We start from the raw sequence: 21892 nt of genomic DNA on the forward strand, positions 1-21892 counted from the left end.
CTATAATATATCTATAACTCGTATATGACCTCTCAGTATGTATACGGGTCATAATTAGTATCGGTCGGTGACTTGTTTAAGCACTACGAATTAACCGATTTATCGTTTACTTGCTACATAGTGAATATAATATACCTCGTTTTGTCACGAATGTCACAATGACCCACTTACTTTTTTTCACCATAAAATTATTTCTTAATTTTAAATAACATTTTTTAAAATGGATATTAATTTTTAGTTCCCTGTTTTATATGATTTTTCGTATCAGATATTTGATGAGATTAATTTTTAATATAATGAGATGTTATAACCCGTTTAAGGGCTATATGGGTTTGGTGAGACCCATACCCATGAATTCGGGTCAAATGCATGAGAATCTTTCATCTAAGAATAAAACAATCAGGTGGCTTGAGAGAATTTAAGGAGCTTTCGTTTATATATATTTAAGATATTTAATTAGTTATAGTCCTTGAAGATTATCGTGTACTCGAAACAATTTTGTCTTTTCTAATACTCCTGTCAAGATTTAGAAGATTATTGAAGACTTGAAGATAGGGGTGTTCATCGGATCAGATAACGGATTACTCGGGTTATTCGATTCGGGTTATTCGGATTTGAAATTTTTGGACCCTATCCGAAATCCGATCCGATCCGAATACGGAATATTCCTATCCGATTCCGCATCTATCTGAATATAGTTCGGATCGGATTCGGGTAATATTCGAATAATCCGAAATTATCCGAATAATTCGAAATAAACCAAAATCATATTTCTATTATTTTTGTTCATAACATTTAATAGTTAGAATCACAATAAACATACAAACCGGAAAATACGAATTACTATTAACACAAATTTAAAGTTTAAACTTCAAATAATGGTCTAATAAATATACCAAACCGGAAATACCACTAAAAACATGTTTTTTATTCGGATTAAACGGATATCCGAATAATCCGAACAATCCGAAATTTTTAAAATTCCATATCCGTATCCGATCCGAATATCCGAATAAGAATTCGGATCGGTTTAGTTGGGTTTCGGTGTCGGATCGGATTTTAGTTTTTTCCGGATTTCGGATTTCTTGAACACCCCTACTTGAAGACTTAAATTCTTCTTTAGATCAAAAGTGGAGTAAGGATTTGACTTTAGATTAGGAAAAATTGAGAATTTTTGAATTGTAATTTTGATTCGCTTAGTTTTGTGATTATGAGCCCCTCTTGCTAGCTTCTTGTTAGCGGGTTGGTGGCTTTTCTCGTATTAATGAAATTTGTCGTTAGAAAAAAATCTATAATATATTTAAAGAGTAATCATAATATTATATGTGACCAAAAAGCAATGCTTTTTGATACGATTAAATTAAACGGTAAATAAAAGATTAAAAGAATCAAACAAAGGGCAAAACGTGGGTTAATCCTTAAAAAGTCAAGACAAGTAGGCATTGTTTGGTTTGAAATATACAACCGGTATACCAGGGGCGAATCCAGTGTTTGATTAGGGGGAGCGTTTGCACCCACTCAAGTCCATAGTTTTCTTTATAAATTTGTAATATATTAGGTCCAAAGACCCAAGTGACCCATCGAAAAAAAATTTGGTGACCCATTCATAATTTTTTTAGTGCCCCAAATTTAACTTTTTAAATTTTAAGCCAAAATTTTTAAGCCTAAATTTAATTTTGTTATGAACAATAACAATTAAGCCCATATTAATTAATTGCTCAACAACTTCAATTGAAAATTTTGAATTAGTGGGAGGCGAACAGATTAGGGTGATGGCGGCTTCACATGTTGTCGATGACACTGGTTATAGACCCAAAAGACAAAGGTACACGATCACCGATCAACATTATTATAATTTCTTATTGTTTCAACAGTGTTGTCGATATGAAAATTCAAGAATTTAGTGATCGCTTTAACGAGATTAACACGAATTTACTTCAAAACATGTTGGCTTTCGATCTGTATGATTCATTTTCCAAGTTTGATGCATCAAAGTTAATGAAATTGTGTAAGTTAAATCTATATGATTTTGATAATTGGGACAAAATTGTTCTTGCATCTCAACTTGGCTTGTACATTGATAGTGTACATTGATTTATCGATTATTAAAGCTAACATTAGTTTTTCCTATTGCAACCGTAACGATTGAGAGATGTTTTCGGCAATGAAGATTATAAAGACAAATTTACGTAATCGAATTGGTGAAGATTTTTTGAATACTTGTGTAATTTGTAGTGTTGAAAAAGAAGCATTTTTAAGTGTTACGAATGAAGTTTTAATTGACCGTTTTCAAAAGACGAAATCACGTAGAGGTCAATTGTAATATGTATTTTGTTTATCATTAATGAAATTTATTGTTTACATTTCTATACGTAGTTTGTTTAATGTAATTTTTTTACTCAACCTGTTTCGGTTTGACCCGACCCATTTTGGTTTGACTTGTTTTGTAGTTTGAATTGACGAATTCTAGGTTGAACTTTTTTTACACCCACTGGCTAAATTTTCTAAATCCGTCACTGCGGTATACCATTATTGCATTGCATAAGATATAAAACTTTGTTTTATAAATCAAAAGGTAAAGAAAAATGATTATTAATACAAAAAGTATAAAAATATTGTGGGGGTGACTAGTTTCTTGTTTGGCCATATCGGTTGTAATAAGTATCTTAATTAACTAAAGATATAATTAAAAGAATTGATGTTAAAGCAGCCTCACCAACGAAATAAAATATTTAAACGTGCTTTTTCTTTACCAACGTTAGAAACATGTTGAAAAAATACTACTAATTAAGATTCTTAAACATGTTCAGGAATACTATTTTAAAAAGTAGCTAATTTGCATCTAATTTAAAAAACGGAGCTGTATATAAAATAGAACATTTTTAATATTGCAAACAATACCAAGTGTCGGTAATTAACTGGTAGCATGACTAACCAAACCATGGTCAACTGAACAACATTGGTATCAGTTTGGGTTTATTCGAACTAACCGTTGTAAATATCTTTTCTATAGCTTTCGATATATGTAAAACACATTTATTTTATAGGTTACGCGTAAACAACTTTCGGTTAATTAAATCATTGTATGTCAACTTTTTTATTTTGTAATACACATAATTTTATTTCAAACTGAACCAATACCGACGCCACCTGAACAACAATGTACTCGTACAAGCATTCAATTTTATTGATCTTTGGTTTCACACGAGCCGAATTCAGTATTTATCACTATCAAATACTAATACCTAACGCCACCTGAACTTGTAACTTGAATTTATTAGGTTTGAAAATATTGTAAACACTAGTTTGATCGTCCCGTGTTACGGGGGTTTATTTAAGTTTTTTTATAATCGTTTTGCAATTTTATGATATATTATTTTATTTTTTAACGTAATTTTGTTTTAATTTAATACATATATATTAGTTTGTTATTATATTGTTTAGCGTTTGGGCATTTTCAATTGAGATGTGTAGGTTTTTTAGATTTTTAACGAACAAACATGAACACAAATATTTGTCTAATGAAATAGGGGCCGTTGATGTAGTTGAGGATGGTGGGTAGTATCGGAAGTTAACCGACGATGGAGATGATAGACCACCAACGAAGAACATGTAAAAGAGATAAATTAAATTTTGATAATGAAAGTGTTTACCAATAAATAAGATCTTATAACCCATTTGAGGGTTAAAAGGGTTTGGTAAGACCCATAACCCGTGGAAATTATTCTTTGATGATTAAGGGGTTATTTCAAAAATAAATTAGATGTTATAACCCGTTTAAGAGTTATCTGGGTTTGGTGAGACCCGTGACCTGCGAAAATTATTGTTTGATTATGAAAGAGTTTCACAAATAAATGAGAAGTTATAACCCATTTAAATACTATTTGGGTTTGGTAAGACCCATACCCATGATTTCGGGTCAAATGCATGAGAAACCTTCATTTAAAAATCAAGCAATCTGGTTGCTCTAGATATTAGAGGGAACAACCTGAGAGCGACACGTAGGATTTCATGGTAGAAAATTATATAAATATATTTAGATTACTTTACGTTTTACGTGTACATTAAATTCTCATATGCCTTATCACCTTATCTCCCCCAACACTTTTTTTCCATTTATCTTGCAGTAAACATCTTTCATATGGGTCTCATATATCTCTCACAAAACATCATTTTCTCCTCTTTTTTTAAACTTTTAACTAAGGGTTTCTTTCACCCTCTCATCTCTCTCTCATTCATGTCAATAGTTACGTCATCAAATGTAACTAAGAGCCTCTTTTTTTCCCTTGCATCGGAGATAATCTTATATTGTGACAATTCCATGTGTTATTTGTTAATCTCTTTATAAAATAGGATATGGTTAAAATACGAAGTATAACAAAAATGAGAAGAATGAGAATGAATCTAATCCATTGATTATAGATTTGGATGATGAAGGATTAATTTAAGAATAATAATTAATGAGAAGTGCATGAAGGTAATAACCCACTTATGCTGACTTTCTCTCTCCACATGCAAGGTGCATGTCAATTCCTCTATTATTTTAAAACGTCTATAACTTTTTCATACGACATATTTTTTTAGATTTTTTTACCATAATAATATGCTTTTTTTTATCTTTAATATGAATATCATATTGTTATATAAAAATAAAAAAAAAAGTAATGAGTTTTTTTTATATTGTTTTATTTGGTTGTTCATTGTTTTTTTTAATTGGGTTATAGATTTTTGTCATTGTATTTTTCAATTGATACTCATATTAATGATATAAACTAAACAAAGATTACGTCATTGTGTCTTTTTGTTCGTCATTTGTATTTCTATTTATCATTATCTTGTAGTCATTGAGCTCAACATTCACTTAATTGAGCAAAATAGTATTATATTCATTGTGTGTTATGTTCAAGTCATTGTGTAATATGTAGTTTCCATTGTGTTTTACGTTTTAGCTCATTGTGTTGTATGTATTATACATTACCATTGTGTCTTACGTTTCAGACCATTGTGTTATATGTATTCATTATTAAGTTTTACGTTTCATTATTTATGTAATATGTATTCATCATTGTGTTTAGTATTAGATAATTTGTTGGTATTTTTCATTATATTTACATATTATTATTATACAACTGTGTTACTAGTATTAAAAAAAACACAATGATGAGTTGAATACACAATGGCGAAAAAAACACAATAACAAACAGAAGGACAACGACAAAAAAAGACATAATGGTAAGCAGAAAGCCACAATGACATTTTTTTATATATAACAAAATCATATTCATATTAAAGATAAAAAATCGCTTGTTATTATGGTGAATTTTGTAAAAAAAATATCATATAAAAAGTTATAAACGTTTTAAAATAACTGGGGTATTAACATGTGACTTGCATGTGGTGAGAGAATACGCATACTATTACTTTTATATATTTATTTCCCTTTGGTCCTCACTTGACACATGCCAACTAATTATGGTTTCTCAAGCTTGTCAATTTTGTTGGCTGTTATAGAATAACCCAACCCTATATATATATATATATATATATATATATATATAATTCTTATGCATTTTAATTATATATTTAAATCCTTGTTAAAATTATCAAGCCAAAAGGATTGTTTTTTCATAATCAATTGGATAAATTTAGATTATTAACTTATATATTTCGTTGTGCTATGTGCCTTATGTCCAAGGCTTGATGCAAAACTACTATCGAGCCGGGGGTCTCACCGGAAGCAGCCTCTCTATCCCTATGGGATAGAGGTAAGGCTGTCTACATCTTACCCTCCTCAGACCCTACCATAGCATTGCTATTGGTGGGATATACTGAGTACGATGATGATGATGATGATGATGAACTTATATATTTCGTTACTCATTAAACCTTATCATAAAATTCGGCCTAGGTATATAAATTCACGTAGACCATCTGCCTAAAGTACAAACATAAAAAGAGAGAACACTCTAATTTTTGTGTGATGTTCCCATTCATCTTTTGAAGTCATCATCTTATCTTACTAGATATAGCTATGACGTTAAATATAAAACATGTAGGAAAAGGTCAGCTTTAAACCGACAACACGAGGGCCCAGTTCCTATAACTTACTAACATGCGCATGGTACACATTTACTTACTAGAAATAAATATACCGTACCAGTTTATTCATTTCTTAATCACTGTCGACTAGAGAGAGAAAAAGAATCATAATAATATTATAATAATATATAAAAGTGTGTTTGATTTGATTTTTATCACAACTAAAGAATTCTTATTATGTGGACGTATATGTATGTACATATACGGACGCATATGGTATGTATATATATAGTGTGTATGTTTTGTTTTGAACTATTGGATTGTAATTGTGAGATAATAAATTTTGTTTCTTCATTTTCACATCCTTATCGTTCTTTCATGTTAACATGGTATCAGAGCAAGGTTTATTGCTCTTCGATTTTATTCTCATTCATCCGTGTTTTGATTGATTTCTTCAATTCGCTATCCGTTTGTCTGTATTCATTTGTATTCTCATATGTTCGTCTCATGAATTTGTTAGTTCGTACGCATTCGTTCTGTTCATTCGTGTTTTGATCATGATGATTCGTATTTCGATCTGTTATCTGTCTTTGTTTGTATCCGTATAAGTCTCTATAGACTTATACGTTGATTTGTTCCTCATATTAAGACTTATACCCTGTTATTTTGTTCCTTTTATACGTCCGTATAAGTCTTACATAGACTTATACGTTCGTATTCTTATACGTTGGTTCTTTTTCGTATAACTAGTTTTCTTCGTATAAGTCTTTATAGACTTATACGCTCTCACTCTGTGACCTGTGGCTGATACGAACACTTCAGCTTCTTCAAACATCACAATTGATTCTTCCAATCCACTCTATCTTCATCCATCAGATCATCCTGGTATGATTCTAGTATCAAAATTTTTTGATGGAACCGGGCTTGGAGCTTGGAAGAGAGCTATGACCATTGCACTCTCAGCTAAAAATAAGCTTTGCTTCGTTAATAATACCTTGGTCATGCCAAGCGATGAATAACAATTGGCTTTTTGGAAAAGATGCAACGATATGGTTATCTCGTGGATTCTCAATACTCTGTTACAAAAATAAAGAATAATAATGCAATTAGTTAATTGTTGAGGGACTTGGTGGTTATTAATATAACCCCAGGGGCATTTTTGTTATTTTAGTTGTTTTCCTTTGTTTACATTTAGGCGTTTATACCACAGGAGATATTATGAAATAAATTTGAAAATTCCCAAATCTCTTTCTTCTTAGTTTCCCTCCATTTCAATCTTAATCCTAACAGTGGTATCAGAGCAACGATCCTTGATCGGAGCTCAACCACAATTGATTCTATGACGACAACTCGAAATCAGGATATCGAGAAATCGTTGAAGGATCATGACAAAGCTATTGCAACAATCAATTCCGTGCTCGAGACTCTCGTTAAACAGCAACAAGAGATGTTAACTAGTTTGAACACTCTCGCCTCCAATCGATCAGGTCCTTCTAGTTTCAATTCTCAGTCATCTCGTACTGACGCGCCACTTGATTCAGATTCGAGAAATTCATTCCGATCTACTCGAATAGGTAAACTCGATTTCCCCAAGTTTGACGGAACAGATATAGAAGGCTGGATCTATAAGTGCGAGCACTTTTTCAGCTTAGATGAGACTCCAGAAACTTCTAAATTAAGGTGTGCGGTCATTAATTTGGAAGGAGACGCGTTACAATGGCATCAAGCCTACATGAGAACTAGAAGATTAACTGTGGCAGAGCTGCCATGGCCAGATTATGTGCGATTATGTGCGGGCGATTACAAATCGATTCTCATATGTCAATTTTGAGGATGCTCTGGAAGAGTTAGCGTCCATAACTCATTCAGGTGAGTTGAGTGACTACTGTAATTCCTTCGATTGTTTGTTAAACAAGGTGACCATCACCAGGCAGGCACAGGCGGTGAGCTTATTCCTTAAAGGATTAAAAGAGGAGGTTAAAGGACCAGTGAAAATGTTCAAACCGACGACACTGCACCAGGCATATGCATTGGCCAGAACTCAAAATATAAATAATGCTAGGTTACTGAAGCAGCTATCACTCAATTCTGCAAATTACAGGGGCTCCACTTCCTATTCCAAAACTTATACTGAACCTGCTAAGGTATTACCTCCTAGTAATGCATATAAGCTTCCCTTATTACCTGCTCCACATGTTAAAAAAGCATTACCAGCACCTGTTTCACTTAATTCAGCACATGTTAATTCTAGGATATTAACCAGTAAAGAATTAGAAATAAAAAGGTCAAAGGGAGAATGCTTTTGGTGTCCAGAGAAATTTGTTCCTGGTCATAAGTGTACACGTAATTAGTTGTATATAATAGAATTTGAAGATGATGAAGAGGTTTCCATTATGAAAGAGGATGAGCAGGAACCTGTTTTATCTCTCCATGCTCTGTTTGGTTTACATTCTTATGCCACAATGAAGGTGCAAGGTACAGTGGGTACTAGACAACTGCATATTCTGATTGATTCAGGGTCTACTCACAATTTTGTGGACATTAAGCTGGCTAAGCGGTTACAGTGTGTAGTCAAGGAGGTTAAACAGTTAACTATTAGTGTTGCTGATGGGAAGCAATTGGTTTGTAATCAGGTTTGTCATGAATTTCAGTGGTGCATGCAGGGCCATTGGTTTGCAGCTGAGGTATACTTAATTCCTTTACCTAGTTATGACATGATACTAGGAGTTCAGTGGCTTATGCATCTTAGTGATATATTGTGGAATTTTAAGAATATGACTATGAAATTTGTTTGATGGGAATACTTGTGAATTGAAGGAATAGAAAATAACAGCATGTCTGTATGCTCTTTAGAAAGGATGTTTCCTTTGTGGCAAAATCAGTCTATCAAATATGGTTCTCAACTTTTTAATCTACAATTAACTGTTGTTAATGAAGAATCACATATGGGATCCAAAATCCTACATAGTGAACCATCTGCAGCTTTGCAACAGTTATTACAATCTTATGAAGGTGTCTTTGACACGCCTACTTCTTTACCACCCCCTAGGCCATTTGATCATAAAATTGTATTAAAAGAGGGATGTGGACCAGTTAACCAGAGGCCTTATAGATATCCTGCTATTCAGAAGGATATTATAGAAAAAATGACAAGAGAACTCATTAATCTGGTGTAATAAGAGAGAGTTGTAGTGACTTTGTTGCTTCTGTTGTATTAGTGAAAAAGAAAGATGGCCAATGGCTTATGTGTATGGATTACAGGAAGCTTAATGAGGTAACCGTTAAGAATAAATTTCCTATTCCATTGATTGAGGAATTGTTGGATGAACTAGGTCATTCGTCTATATTTTCGAAGTTGGATTTGAGATTAGGATATCATCACGTAAGAATGTGTCCTGATGATATTGCTAAGACTGCTTTTAGGACGCATGAGGGACACTATGAGTTTTTAGTGATGCCTTTTGGGCTCACTAATGCCCCTGCAACTTTTCAAGCATTAATGAATCATGTCTTCAGACCCTTGTTAAGGAAGTGTGTCTTAGTCTTTTTTGATGACATCTTGATATACAGTCATAACGAGGAACAACACTTGGTACATTTGGAGGAGGTTCTTAAACTGTTGAGGGAACATCAATTATATGCCAGGAGGTCCAAGTGTACCTTTGGTGGTTTGGCAGTGGAATATTTGGGTCATGTTATATCTGCGGAAGGGGTTGGTACTGATCCAGTCAAAATTGAGGCTATTAAGAGCTGGCCAATACCTCAGAAGTTGAAGCAGTTAAGGGGATTTCTAGGGCTTGCAGGGTATTATCGCAGATTTATCAAATCCTTTGGTATTTTAGCTAAGCCGTTAACTGATTTGCTTAAAAAGGATTCATTTCGGTGGAATGATAAAGCCCAAGCTTCATTTGATCAGTTGAAAGTGGCTTTATCAACTACTCCGGTCCTGGCTTTACCAGATTTTAATCTTCCTTTCGCTATTGAAACAAATGCTTCATCAGGAGGGTAAGGTGTCGTGCTACTACAAGCAGAGCATCCAATTTCTTACATTAGTAAGGCCTTGTCTCTTAAACAATTGGTAATATCAGTTTATGAAAAAGAATTATTGGCCATACTCATGGCAGTCAAAAAGTGGCATTACTATCTTATTATGGGAAGATTTACAATTCATACTGACCAGCAAAGTCTTAAATATTTGTTGGGACAAAAGGTCACTACTCCACTACAACATACTTGGTTAGCGAAGTTAATGGGTTATGATTATGAGATTATTTACAAGGAGGGCAAGGAGAATTTAGCTGCTGATGCTTTATCTAGGGTATCTGCAGCTTCTTTATTTGTTCACAGTGTTTCATCTTTTGAACCCTTGCTGTTACAAAGGATTAAGGAAAGTTGGATTGATGATATTGATTTATCTCAGCTGTTACACCAAGTTCATGAAGGAAAGGTTATGGAAAATATTAAATGGGATGGCAATATTTTGTTTTGGAAGAATAGGGTTATGGTTGGGGAAAATGAGTCTTTAAGACAGGAGATTGTGAATCTATGTCATAATTCTCCTATGGGGGGTCATTCGGGTATCCATGCTACATCCCAAAGAATTAAAGGCATGTTCTATTGGAAGAGGGGAAAATGAGTCTTTAAGACAGGAGATTGTGAATCTATGTCATAATTCTCCTATGGGGGGTCATTCGGGTATCCATGCTACATCCCAAAGAATTAAAGGCATGTTCTATTGGAAGAGGGGAAAATGAGTCTTTAAGACAGGAGATTGTGAATCTATGTCATAATTCTCCTATGAGGGGTCATTCGGGTATCCATGCTACATCCCAAAGAATTAAAGGCATGTTCTAAAGGCATGTTCTATTGGAAGGGTATTTCAAAGATGGTTAGACAAACCATAAGGGAGTGTGATGTGTGTAAAAGATCTAAAAGTGAGCATGTGGCATCTCCAGGTCGGTTACAACCGTTGCCAATCCCTAAATCAATTTTTGCTGACATTTCCATGGATTTCATCGGGGGTTTACCTAAATCGTTGGGAAAGGATACAATTTTTGTTGTGGTTGATAGGCTGACCAAGTACAGTCACTTTATACCCCTGTGTCACCCTTTTTCAGCAGCTGTGGTTGCTCAGGTATTCCTAGATAATGTGTTTAAACACCATGGTTGTCCGGTTACTATTGTTTCAGACAGGGATTCAATCTTTCTTAGTGGGTTCTGGAAGGAATTAATGGCTTCACAGGGTATTGAACTTACCATGTCAACGGCTTACCATCCTCAAAAGGATGGTCAAACCGAGGTTTCTTATTCCTATTCCAGTGGCTTCTAGGTTCAGGTTGCAGCCTTTGGCAATTTTGGAAAGGAAATTTGTTAAGCGCGGTAATCGGGCTACTATGCAAGTGTTGGTGCAATGGCAAGGTCAAACTATTCAAGATGCTACTTGGGAGTATCTTGATGAGTTACATGTTCGTTTTCCAGATTTTGGCTTACTTTCTTGGGGTCAAGAAAGTTAAGGAAGGGGTATTGTTACAAAAATAAAAGAATAATAATGCAATTAGTTAATTGTTGAGGGACTTGGTGGTTATTAATATAACCCAGGGGCATTTTTGTTATTTTAGTTGTTTTCCTTTGTTTACATTTAGGCGTTTATGCCACAGGAGATATTATGAAGTAAAATTGAAAATTCCCAAATCTCTCTCTCGGTCTCTTTCTTCTTAGTTTCCCTCCATTTCCAATCTTAATCCTAACAGTTACCTGAGATATAAGCGACAACGTGTTGTATGCTGAGACTGCCAAAGCTTTATGGAATGATCTCAATGCTCGTTATGGTCAAGCTAACGGGGCAAAATCTTATCAGTTGCAAAAGAATTTTTAACAAATAATCTAAGGAAACAATGATATTCTTACTTTACAAAGATAAAGTCTAACTGGGATGAGTTAATACACGCATCAAAGTCTTCTCAGTCAATTGTCCTGTATTCAACATTTTTTGTTATCACAAAAATCATTTAGACAGGTGTGTTTTGATACATCACTTGACTTGCGTTGAACACAAACTATTGGAAAGAAAAAAATATATATATAAATTAAATTTGGTTGGAAGGTTCTGGCCATTGTTGTCAACTTGTCAAGTAATCAATTGCATTTCTTTTCGTATACAAACTACGAATTTACCGGTACGTGGCGTCAGACAGGTCGGTAAAACCTGGGTGGTGGTCAAACTCAAGCGTTTTCGGTCTCGAGCGTTGAGATGATAAGTTGACGTGAATTCAGTGGTTTCTTACGATACCAGAATTAAAACAAAAATAGCAGTTGGTCGGTTTTCATTACGGTGGTACTGGAACGAAAACAAAAGACCGTGACTTTACGCGAATTTGGTCGGTTTCTTTCTCGTTCGTTACGGTACCGGAACTAAAACAAAAAATAAAAAAGAAAATTGGCATCTGGTCGGTTTTCGTCACGTTCGTTATGGTACCGGAACTAAAACAAAAAAAAAACAAATGGCCTCAAAACCCTAGATTGTCAATCCCGGACGTTGATGCAGTGAGTTTACACGAATTCAGTATGTTTCCGTTACGTAAACAAAAATTGACGTAAAAATGACGTAAAAAAGAAAAATCAAAAATGGTATGGACAAGTTTGGCGCCGCCACTTGGTTAGGCTATGCGTAGTGGAGGGGCTACAAATTAGGGCGTTTTGCGCCGTGTGACACACAGTCAGCAAGGGGTGAGAATTTGTTTTTGGGATGTAATGGTATAGAGGCTACAATAGTAATAATATATATATGTATTTATGTATGTATAACACGTATATTAATAAAATAATAATAATTTTCTTCTTCCAGGCGATAAAAACATCCCGCCCCCGCCCCTTTTTGCCCAAAAATCGCCGGGGGGGCGGTGTTCCACCAAGATGTCGCCCCTTTTCGCCCAAATCCACGCCCCACTACAGATAGCCTTAGTGGCACCAAACTTCCTTTTTATTTGTAGATAATAATTACAAAGCATTCTGAAAATATCAAAAATTGGAGATTTAATACAAAATTTTGTAAAATAGTTACAATGGGCAGATTTGTTAAACCCAACGTAGTAAGGCGTCATCCACCTCGAAAGCACCCCATAGTGCCGGGAACACCGCCCCCGGGGAGCTATGGGTGCTTTGGAGGGGGTGGGCGCTTCATACACAGCACCGGGTGGGGGAATGTGAGGGGTAATGGTGGAATGTGATTTGTGGATTTTTTTTTTGTTTATTTTGATAATAAAATATAATAGTAAAATAATAATAGGATAATAATTTGAAGTTTCATCCACTACACTCATTTTAGCCAAAAAAAAAACCTCTGTGGTGACGTGACGTCACATATCGCACAACGCCTACAAAGGGGGCTCCATCCACTACACGTGATCTTACTAATAATAAGGGTACACAGAATGGTCTCTGCTTGACTTCAAGATCGCCGCCAAGAACACTATCTCGCCTCAATCGCCAGGAACACTATCTCGCCTCCGTGGGACCGAAACAAATTGCACCAAGCTGACTTCTACTTGCCAAACATACCAATGGCGCAAGTAAGGGACACTTTTTGGCATTAGTTATAAATTATTTAAAATGATGAAAGGTGGATTAAGATGAAATGGCAAAAATTTAGCGTGAAGTCTACGTGTAAAAAAGAGAAAAGATGAAAGATAGATTGGGCGAGATGACCATTCTCTCCACCCTAATATCAAACTAAACAATTTATACTTATAAATTAAATAACTACATATTCATTATAAGTCATTCAAATTTTATACCATTCCATATAAATGAAAGTATAAAACCATTAGCAATGACAATATACCAATCTTCTACTCTTCATACTCTAAAGTGCCATGATGTTTGATGCTCAAACCACCCCAACTCTACTAATTTTAAGGAAAAAAAACCCCAATAACCGACTTCTTACAGACATAAAACTTAAAACTACTAAAGTGCCCGCTTTAATCATCGTTCAAGCCATAATATCATATTTTTGTTCTTTTGCAAAATATAATGAAGTCTATGCATGAATCATGTTGAACTGAAATCTAGACAGCTGCTGTGGAATAGTAGATATGACAGGCCCGTATCGCTGCATCCAAGAGTATAAACAATAAAACTAACATTAAACCAACTCAAACTCCCAAAGCACAATAATAGGCCCGAGCCTAAGACAACTCGATTATCAAGTTCTTTATATTAGTGCAACTTTCAAAGGTTCAAACTAGGGGTGGCAAATGTGACCCGTTGGCTTGAATGGGTTGTATTAAAATTTATATAATGGATCAGAATGGGCCAAATTAAAAAAAAAAAAAAAAATTTGATTGAAACGGGTTGACATTTCTCGAGTTTTTTTTATTTTTTTTTATTTTTATGGAACAAGAAAAACAGAGGAAACATTTTAGTACTTTTAATTTTTTAGTTTTTGATTTATATTTCGAGTTATGATTTTTTAATTATTTTTTTGAATTTTTTAATGAGAGGTTTTTGAAATGGGTCAAAATGAGTTCCATAAAAAGTAAACATACTAAAATGTTTTCCGTTTTTCTCGTTCCATAAATAAATAAATAAATAAAAATCCCTTGAGAAATGTCAACCCGTTTTGACCCGTTTCAATCATTTTTTTTAGTTTGACCCATTATATACATTTTAATACAACTCATTCAACCCAATGGGTCACAATTGCCACCCCTAGTTCAAACAATTTAAGTTGTCACAGTTTGTTTTTTTAGTGATATTGAGAAAAAAAAAATATTTGTGTCGCATACCTGAACATTGTCATAAAGCTCAAACAATGGAACCGCAAGAAGCTTCAAGTTTTTTGGCACTGCAAAGTACTCTCTTTCCGACAAGTGAACAACAAAAAGTTTCTTACACTCCTGCATAATTAAACAGACCCGTAATAACGTAACTAAAACAGAAATAATATAAAAAAATTAAAAAGAGAAAAAAAAAATTAATCAAGAAGCATTTATGTGTTTTTAGTTTTTACCTTTGGTTTGGTTATATGTGGGGGGCAGTACGGGTACATTATTGTCTCAAAATTAGGCCTCCACCATATGGCAACACATTCTCCTATCTGCAATCGCATACCAATACAAGGTGAGAATAAAAATATACCATTTTGAAAATCATTAAATATTAAACTTCGAAAATGATCACGCTGAAGAGTAATATGAGAATAATACCTGCCAATCAGGCTGAATACCAGTAGAATTAGCAGCTGCAAGTTTGCTGGACAATTTCCTTTTCAACCCCTCAATTTCTGCAGATTTACAAAAGAGAGACATATTTAATACGCAGAACAACATACTGTAACAAAAAAAAGTCACATAATTATATAATATTACCGTTTCTCCTGGCTTTAGACGACCACCGGGAAGTTTACAGAACGTGTTCCCAATTTGCAAAAGCAGTATATGCGGATGATTATGCTCCTGCACCTGTTGAATCAAAAAGCATTCATGCATGAACAATCAAATGCATACTGTACGAATCTTTTTCAATGTTTAAGATGCATTAACTTTGGCCATGAAAATTTGGCAATATATACACAAGTCAAACTAGTCATATACATATTCATATACATGCTTTAAAGACAGCAAACTAACAAAGCAACAGATTAAACAATTTCTACATGTATATATGTTTTAATATAACAAACAGTGCACTGTGAATTAAAGAAAAAGATAGAAAAACCAGCAAAATTCCTTCAACACTAGTCCTCATGCCTTCCTTCATATAGCTGCAACACAAATCAAAAAACAAAATATATCTAATAAGTGATCCTCATCCATCAAGGATAATAACAAAAATATACTATTCAATTGCCAACTTGTTACTTATTTATGCAATTGTAAGTAGTGGGACCATTTGGAGAGAATTTATGTAGTATAGAAAGTTACATATAATTGAATATTGATTTAGCAATGATTTATGATCAAAATTTAAACATTACTAACTTTTAAGTAATTTTTCACTTAGGGAGTGTTTGGGATTGTTTACTAAAACAACTTATCTGCTTATTGCGTTTTCAAATAAGAAACCTTCAAAAATGATTGTTTGTTGTATCGAAAGTTCGAAACGCAATAAGCAGATCAAGCATATTCATGCAATTTCATAATTTAGAATCCGCCTCTAAAATACTGGTGCAAACGAGCCGAGCCGCTCGCGAGAAACTCGAGCTCGGATCGATAAGATGTCCGTAACGTGTCAAGCCTCAAATAAAGCTCGTTCAGTTATCAAGCCCAAGCTCGAGCCTTGTATGGGAAGCTTGTTTAGGCTCGTCGAACCATAACAAGCCTCTGTGTATTAATTTTACACTGCACAGTCAAGTTAGAGTTGAGCTTTGGCTCGTTTTAGGTACTACACGATCTCGAGTCTAGCTTAGGCTCGGTTAAAAATTTTCTCAAAATATATAAAGATAAGTAATAACGTATATAAACTAATTATCAGATTATAAACGAATCCAGCCTAGGCATTAAAAAAAACAACTCACGAGCCGAGCAAGAGCTATTAGAGCTGTAAATAAACCAAACGTTCAGCGAACCATTTGGCAAGAAGTTCATTTATGTTCGTTCGTTTAATAAATGAACGAACATGAACAAGAAATTTCATTCAATTAGCTAAACAAACAAACATTGTTCGTTCAATTGTGTTCGTGAACGTTCGGTAATGTGTTCATGAACGTTCGTTCATGTTCGTTTTTTGTTGTTCATAAAAGTTTTTCGTATATTTATTTATTTTATCTAAACATTTGTATTCATCTGTAGGCTCCACCGAATTTATTTGTGATCGTTTGCGTTCATATTTCCTTAACGAACGAATATGAGCAACTTACGAGGTCCAGCCCAGGCATCAAAAAAACAACTCACGAGCCGAGCACGGGCTATTAGGGCTGTAAACGAACCAAACGTCCAACGAACCGTTTGGCAAGAAGTTCGTTTATGTTCGTTCGTTTAATACATGAACAAGAAATTCCATTTGATTAGTTAAACAAGCAAACATGAACAGAGCCCTCGTTCATTCAATTATGTTCTAAACGTTTTTATTCATCTGTAGGCTCCACCGATTTTATTTGTGTTCGTTTGCGTTCACGTTCATTTCCTTAATGAGCGAACAAAAAATCTCGTTCGGTAAGTGTTCGTGATCCGTCCATGAACACAATATTTCATTAACAGACGAATATGAGGAAAGCCTTGTTCGTATTCTTTTGGTTCGTTTGCAGCCCTACGAGCTATAGTAAATGAACGAGCCGAGTTCTCGTAAGTCAAAACGAGAATTCGGCTCGTTTACAGCCCAAGCTATATGTTTGGCAGTATACAAACGTATATACTGCCAAACATATAGCAGATCTGATTCTAACCGTAGCTTGAAACGTGATTCGTTTTAACAACCGCAACAACGAATGACGTTTGGAGCTAGGGTTATTTGATGGCTTAATTAATAATAAGAAAAACTAAGAAAATAAAACTTACTTGAGTTTCATACGAGCCGGCAACGGAGGTGTCTTTCTCCAACTTAGGCTCCTTGGTGCCGAAGGTGTAACTCGACAGTGGATACGTATTCACCACTGCCACCATTATATTATTATTACTACTTGTTGGCCCTCAGTTAGGTTGTGAGAGAAGAAAAAGACAGATAGAATTAGAATTGTCTAGAAATGAAATTATCACTCTTGAACCGGTATCCGCGGGCATAATCTGGTATTGGGTTTTCCTTCAGACCTATACTCGGAACCAGACCTGCGGAAAGCGATTTCACCTTTATCAGGTTAAAACCTTATCCGACCCGAAACCCAAAAAATCCGGTCAAAAACCCGGCTATACTCGGAAAAGTTTCCTACCTGATCCGGTTTGACTTTTGCTGATCATCCGGTTTATACACCTCTACCATTACCATTACCACCCAAGTAAAAATGAAAATATTTGGTTGATCCATTAGCGGACCAAATAGTATAAATGATATCGGTACCAAAACTATCAATATCGAATTCTAAAAAGTGAATATTGTATGCCGCATTGAATTTATACGTAACAAAAGATTTTTGAAAAATAGGGTTTCGAGTATTGCATCAAATCTATCAGTATTTGGTACAAAATGCTCATCTCTGTCAAATAGTATTGTATAACTTTTTATACTAGTACTCGTCGTATAAGCCTGTATTATGTTTTTAATTTATATATGATTGGTATATCGACTATCAGGTTAAACTGATTTGATATTTTTATACTTGATTCTTGTCTCAGGCATGGAAATAACCGATTAACATAACCGAAACTGAAATAGCAGATCCTGAACCACTGTTGGTTTTGTTTTTTCTTTAGCTGAAAATTATAGTTATGTACTTTTTATTATTATTTATAATTTTTGAAAGGCATTATGGTCATGTACCTAGTTTTAGAACCAAACTAGTATTTAGAAGTAATGCTCTGAATAGTTTCTACTCGGCCGGCGGGAGGCTTAAAGTTGGTAAAGTTGGAAAAGAAACTCTTCGGTGTCCCAGGTAATGCTCTGAATAGTTTATTCTCGGCATGACCGCTCGTTTTTTGACTGCTCCCTTTTGTACGAACTCCTATGCATTTAAGCAAATGTTCTCAGTAAGATGGTATTTTACAAACATCGATCTATTACTTGGTAGTTTGTCCACGTTTAAAGAGTCAAATTTGAACCTGCGAAACTCCTGCTAACATATCAGGCTAAGCATAATTTCATTGATTGTTTGTTACAACTGAGTTGTTATATGATGTTGTAGTTTACAAAAAGGATTTGCAGCTAGAAAGATGTCACACACACAGCAACACCATTAGAAAATAAAGAAAAAAAGTAGCTAATCAATTGGCTTCCTTACTAATGATTCCACTGACAACCATCGCCAAACAAAACTACACCCGTGTCATCTCGCCAGAAAAACTCCTCTTCCTAGTCCACGTAACTGATGCCTTGTCCCCGTCCCCTCCACCACCAATCTCGAAATCTAAGAATCTCAAGAAACATAGTGATCTCAATCACTGGAAAAAGTGAAGGGAGTTGATTAACTTTCGATAAGTTTAAGAACCAAATACAAAAGAAACTTGAAAATGGGACATCAAGAAAAATTAACAAATACCTGCAACTTCCCTTTCCTACTTTAATTTCTTTGAAATTCCTGTCTGAAACACAAAATTTTAAAAGACTTAATCTTGATGTGTTCACTAAATAATGAAGTTTCATAAAAAAAAGGTTGATAATTTCAAAAGAAAATGTTACTTGTACACTTGTGTTTTCTGTCTTTAAATATGAATTATGTGGTAAATGGCAAACACCCACAGACATAACTTCTGAATCTTTGGCATTGTGGATGGCCTCCTGGACGGATCATGCTAGGGTGTCTAACAACCTAAACGGGTCACATATACATGAACTTTAGTTTACATAATCCTATATAATAGTTTCAAAGAAGTTTGTATACCTTCATGGCTTCATTTTGTTGCTTTACTTTGCTCTTTCCATGACACAAAGAATTAGAAAACGTTCTCTCCATACACTTGTTTATACCTTAAAGGGTCAATTCAGGTTATCTTTACCTCCAACGGTTCAAACTCGGGTTATATTTTATTAAGAGGTTGAATTCAGGTATGGTTTATCTAAGGGGTCAAACTCAGGTCAAAGTCGGGTTATGTTTTATATCCAACGGGTTGATCTGGGTTATGTTTGACATCTTAACGGGTCAATTCATGTTACATTTTATCTCTTAACTGATCGATTCGCGTTATGTTTTATCTCTAGCGGGTCAATTCGGGTTATACTTATCTCTAGTAGGTTAAACTTGGGTCAATTATTTCTAATGTTTTATCTCTTAATGTGTCAATTTGGGTTGCATTATCACATTTATATTGCAAAACATCCCTACAACAGCTCACATATACATAAATAAAAGATCCACTTAATCAACATACATATAGATGTTATAGAAACATCAAAACTTACATAATAGTTACTCCCGTGTTCGCTGATCAAAGTGAATTACTTTAGCAAAAACCACGCATCTTTGTCAGCATCCTCTTGAGTTAGCCTCGCAGCAAACCGACAAACTAATATTTACATGTTACATACATCACACTATCAAGTATAAATATCTTATTAAAAGCAGAAAAGATATGCAAAATTACCCCATCATCCTTTAAGTTTACTAAGAGGAGAAAAAATATTCTTTGTACATCTGATTCGCCTTTCATCTTTTCTTTTTTCTTTTTCTGTTCATTACCTTCTGCAACATAAACCAAAGCCCCTTTCAACAATGTGCAATCACATAACTTCAAAGTAAAAAAAAATGTAAAATGATCGTAAGCAACTTATAGAAAAATCGTAACTATTTATTACATGTAGTGCCTAAAGCAATATCTCCAAGTGCATTGACAACAGCCCCAATTAACCTCTAACTGCAGCCTTCAAGTACTGCAATGTAACACTTATAAAAGTATACACTCAATTATATCAATGAAAATAAATTTTAATGAAATTAACGAAAAAAGATGATGAATTACCGAACTATGTTTTTGAAGAAAACTGTATACCAGAATCTCAGTTTGGACCTCAGCTAACTGCAAGGTCAAATTCAAATGCTGTTGTTAAATAATGTAATTGATTTGACCTAAAAACAATATACACATAACAATTAAGAACAATGAGTAATTAGTGATTACTGATGCTAAAGGGAGGGTTTCAACGATCGAATTAACAGAGAAGACACTGCTTGTCAGACAAAACCGAAGAAACTTACACATTCACACAAACCACCGACTCAAAGCCGCTATCAGTTGCCGCCAGAGACTACCGGAAAACCGCCGGAGAGAAAGCAAACATGTACTCGATTGACAACGAAAACAAAAGGAAGAAAGAAAATAACCTGTTTATTAGGCCTACACTCGTAAAGCCCAAATGAAAATTAAAACCAATCTACTGTTATAATAAATAAAAACTCATGATTATGCCACTTGACAAGTTTTTATTCAATTATTAAATAAAGGATAATCACAATTGATAAATGGTTTTGTAATTGACACTTTCTTTAAATATATCTCTCATATTATTAGCTAATTATTTAGTAAGTAATAACAATAACTAATAATAATGGTGTAGCATTGTAATGTAATATTATTATAATTTTTAAGACTTTAAGAATTGATGTACCTTCACCAGACATGACTCACATGAGTTCATATTATTCTTTCATGAATCATTATCATCATTATTATTTAAAAAACAAGATTAAAGGACTTAGCTTAAAGAATCAGTGCTCGGTTTTTATCTTATCAACATGACAGTAATCTTTATAATTAATCATATTATATATACAAGTGTTCAGTTCAAAACTAATTTTGAAGTAAAAAATTTTGAGAATCACATAAACACTTATACATCATACATAAAATGTAATCAAATGTTGTGAAAGAGAGTATATATGTCTATATATTCGTCATTTTGCAAGTTTTTATTTTCAATCATTAAAATTAGTAGATGGAACTAACCCTTTGTTATAAAAAAAATTATATTATTTTCATATAATTTATCACTTATGCTAACTTTTCGTGTCTCCCTAAATCATATATGCCGTAATTGACTTTCTCCCTAAAACATACCAGACACAAAAAATTGCAGTTGAAATCTTATATGGTGAATCAGAAATCAATCACATAATCTCAAGCTATTCCATATATCAAATCTCAGTTACATCGATTTATCTGTAAATACTTCATGATTTCTCCAAAACTCGATAATAAACCTCTAAGGTTTATGATTTGTTTATTTGTTTGATTTTGGTTGAATATATGATAATCTAGGTTAACGTATTAAT

At 34.0% G+C, this 21892-nt stretch overlaps 1 pseudogene across 1 annotated transcript; it reads right to left on the minus strand.

The window, feature by feature from the left end:
• Positions 1-14077: 14077 nt before the first annotated feature.
• LOC143627017 (pre-mRNA cleavage factor Im 25 kDa subunit 2-like) lies at positions 14078-17651 on the minus strand (annotated as a pseudogene). Its single transcript, XR_013152527.1, has 6 exons — positions 17535-17651; positions 15757-15802; positions 15246-15500; positions 15050-15136; positions 14826-14936; positions 14078-14149 (listed from the first exon to the last, which is right to left on the minus strand). The product of XR_013152527.1 is annotated as a pre-mRNA cleavage factor Im 25 kDa subunit 2-like (transcript).
• Positions 17652-21892: the final 4241 nt, after the last annotated feature.

Source organism: Bidens hawaiensis, unplaced genomic scaffold, assembly GCF_021521415.1.
Source record: "Bidens hawaiensis isolate Kalapana, Puna unplaced genomic scaffold, B.hawaiensis_p1.1 tig00004595_1, whole genome shotgun sequence".
Taxonomy (NCBI): domain Eukaryota; kingdom Viridiplantae; phylum Streptophyta; class Magnoliopsida; order Asterales; family Asteraceae; genus Bidens; species Bidens hawaiensis.